Here is a 3,417-nt window from a genome sequence, read left to right as displayed (position 1 = left end):
GGGAGGACGCGCAGCCCCCGCGCTCCGGGACCCGGGGGCCCGCCCCTTGGAGAGCTTACACTCCCCCCCCCCCCCCCACACCACGCGCGTCCCTGCTGCCAAGCGCCCGGCGATCTGATACCGGGTCCCGGTCCCCCCCCACCCCCCCAGCCACCTCCTCCCAGCGAGGTCCACCTCCCCAAGAGCCTCCGCCGCGGGAATGGTTCCAGCTGCCTCCTACCCCCTCAAATCTTGTTGCCTCCTCGTTCCGGCCTCCTTGCCTACAGCCGCCTCCGCCATTCAAAACGTCTCTCCCGCCATCTGGCCAGTGCTGTAAATGGCTTAGCTGTGACTCCGACCCTGGGCCTGGTTTTGAAACATTGGATCAAGTTCCTATCCCCAGGGATTCTCTCGCATTTACACTGCGTCCCCAGCGTAGAGTCTCAGAAGCCCGGCTTGTGCTTGAGGAGGACCTCTCTGCCACGCGTACTTCTCTGCGGCAACGACAGCCCGCGTGCCCCCACTTTGGAAACCTGCCCCCTTCCCTGAAAACCACTGAAATATCCGAGGTTCAGTAGCAGCAAGGATGGGACCACGAACCATTTCTGTCTTGACCTCCTGGGCAGTCACATTCCTTCCGATAGCCCTAGATCGCCCAAGGGACCTCAAAGGACTGAGCTGAGACATCCTAGAGCCAGACTTCGGAACGCCAGGCCTTCCTCCCGCTAGCAAACCATTGCTGGTCCTAGTTCCCCCAGAGCTCGCTCACGGCAAGCACTGTGCTAAAAGCTGTATATGCATGACCCCAAAGACGCCCCTCGTGAGAAACTGAGGCCCAGAGTTAGGTGGTCTATGCACGCGTTGCAAGTCACTTGTTTGGGGGTCACGTAACAGGCAAGGGTTGGACTTGGGTTCCCCAGGCCCCCTCTGCTAGAAGCCTCGGCGAGGCACCACAGCGCCATCGTGAGGATGGCGTGGATCCTGCGCGTGTAGCGCTCAATAAATGTGACCTCTTAATGTACCAACCGCCTCACCAAGCGTTTCTACTGTACTCAAGCATTTTTATTTTTATTTTTATTTTTAATTTTTTTTCAACGTTTTTTTATTTATTTTTGGGACAGAGAGAGACATAGCATGAACGGGGGAGGGGCAGAGAGAGAGGGAGACACAGAATCGGAAACAGGCTCCAGGCTCCGAGCCGTCAGCCCAGAGCCCGACGCGGGGCTCGAACTCGCGGACCGCGAGATCGTGACCTGAGCTGAAGTCGGACGCTTAACCGACTGCGCCACCCAGGCGCCCCTTTTTCTTTCTTTTTTTTTTTTTTAAGCATTTTTAATATCGATCCACACACGGTCCCTTACTTAAAGGGCTTAGGCTATGGTTGGAGTCCGGACTTTTTTTTTTTTTTTTAACGATTATACCATATCCGGTGTTCTGCGGTATTCCCCGCAGGGGCTGGTGGGTGCTCCACATCACGTGATACTTCTGTTTCAAAGCGTATAGAGAGAGGAAGACACACTAAGTGGAATAGAAGTTGTAAATAACCTGATGTCAGTTTAGTCACGTCTTCCTGCTCGAAGAGCTTGGGGGCCTAATTCCTGAAGAAGGTTCCTTTGTGCATAAGAGATTGTGGTGATGAGTTTTTACATGGATACCATTACTAAGCACCTACTGTGAACCAGGTACAGACTACATAGATTATGCAAGTTCACAGGCACTGGACAGTTTATTTCAACAAAGAATGCGGTTTATTACAGATAAATTAGAAAAAATACAGAGGGTCCCCAGTAAAATAATTGGATCATCAAAGGATGCTAAAAATCATTGGTAAGATGTTGCAGAACAGTCCAGAATTATTACCCAACAGATGACTTATGCACTACAAAGGGGGAAAATGTACCTACCCACCCTCAACCAAATGATCAAACAAATCCGCAACAGTGGGACAGTAAGACATCAAGTATCTCTTTTTGGTTTTTCATTTTTTAAATGCTTATTTATTTCTGAGAAAGAGAGAGAGACAGAGCATGAGCGGGGAGGGGCAGAGAGAGAGGGAGACACAGATTCCGAAGCAGGCTCCAGGCTCTGAGCTGTCGGCACAGAGCCCAACGAGGAGCTCGAACTCATGAACCTCTAGATCATGACCTGAGCCAAAGTCGAGATCATGACCTGAGCCGACCTGAGCCGAAGTCAGACGCTTAACCAACTGAGCCCCCCAGGCGCCCCGACATCAAGTATCTCTTGATGTGACACTATAGGAAGTACACAAAATTGGGGCTCCTGGGGGGCTCAGTCACTTAAGCTTTCCACTCTTGATTTTGGCTCAGGTCATGATCTCATGGTTTGTGGGTTCCAGGCCTTTGTCAAGCACTGCACTGACAGCTCAGAGACTGCTTGGGATTCTTTCTCTCCCTCTCTCTCTCTCTCTGCCCCTCCCCTGCTTGAGCGCCCCCCCCCCATAAACAAATAAACTTAAAAGAAAAAAAAAAAAGAAAGCACACAAAATTATCCATGCAGAATTCTTGTGGAAAAAAAAAAATAATAAGTTAACCCTGCATTTAATAACAAGGAAACAACCAGACATGGAAAATGGGGAATATATACCAGGTAACTGGTCCGTACTTTTCAAAAAAAGTCAACATGACAAACCAAAAAAGACACCAGAGAGACATCACCCGAGCACGGTGTGTGCACCCTGACTGGATCCTATCTGGTGAGGCTTGCTTGTTCCTTGTCAATCTCAGAAGAGGGACAAGGCTAGTGTCTGTAGGTGATGCGGGGGTGGGGGTGGGTGGGGGGTGTTTCCTGCTATTAATGCTGGACCGTTTCCCTCCAGGCCTCTGCCCTGAGTTGGAGCATGAATGGAAGCTTTGTGTCTGCGTGTGGGCCTTGCGTTCCGGCTGGCCCCACATGTGGGGGCGAGAGGCCAGGAGCCCACTTCTGGTTGCCCCTCCCACCCTCCACGAGCACCAGAATAGGACCGGCTTTTTTCAGAAGCCAGCACCCACCCTAGTTAGCATCTCAGGCTGTCAGAGAGCTGGACCTCTTTGGGGAACCGCCCTCTGGTTCTGATTTCCCTGCATGTGAATGTTGGTAGTCGGGTAGAAAGGGGAAGACGGGGTACAGAAAGCATGGACAGACTATCATCTGAGCCTGTCTTAGCTACGTTTTCTCACTCTCGTCTGCTCCCTATTACCCTGGTGGTGCTGGGCTCCCTCTCCCCTGCAGCCCTTTCCTGAATGCAGTGACCTCCTCACACCATTCATGTCCCCAAGCCTCTACCTGATCTGTCTACCAGAAATGTGTTAGGATCTCTCGTATGTGGATGGTGTCTGTGGGGCTGAATAATGACCCCCTAAAGACCTAATCATGCCCTAGTCCTTGGAACTTGTGAACGTCACCTTCCAGGCACAAGGGATTTTGCAGATGTGATTGAGC

General features: G+C 51.6%; 1 long non-coding RNA gene across 1 annotated transcript in view; it reads left to right on the top strand.

Annotated features, from left to right (window-relative positions):
• LOC128778030 (uncharacterized) overlaps positions 1–3,417 on the top strand; it is a 250,161-nt gene that overhangs the window by 174,450 nt on the left and 72,294 nt on the right. The window lies entirely within an intron of this gene.

This window comes from Panthera pardus, unplaced genomic scaffold (assembly GCF_024362965.1).
Source record: "Panthera pardus isolate Hobbes unplaced genomic scaffold, ASM2436296v1 HiC_scaffold_18, whole genome shotgun sequence".
Lineage (NCBI taxonomy): Eukaryota > Metazoa > Chordata > Mammalia > Carnivora > Felidae > Panthera > Panthera pardus.
Note: the sequence above shows the minus strand (reverse complement) of the source record. Positions and strands in the feature narration are given on the sequence as shown.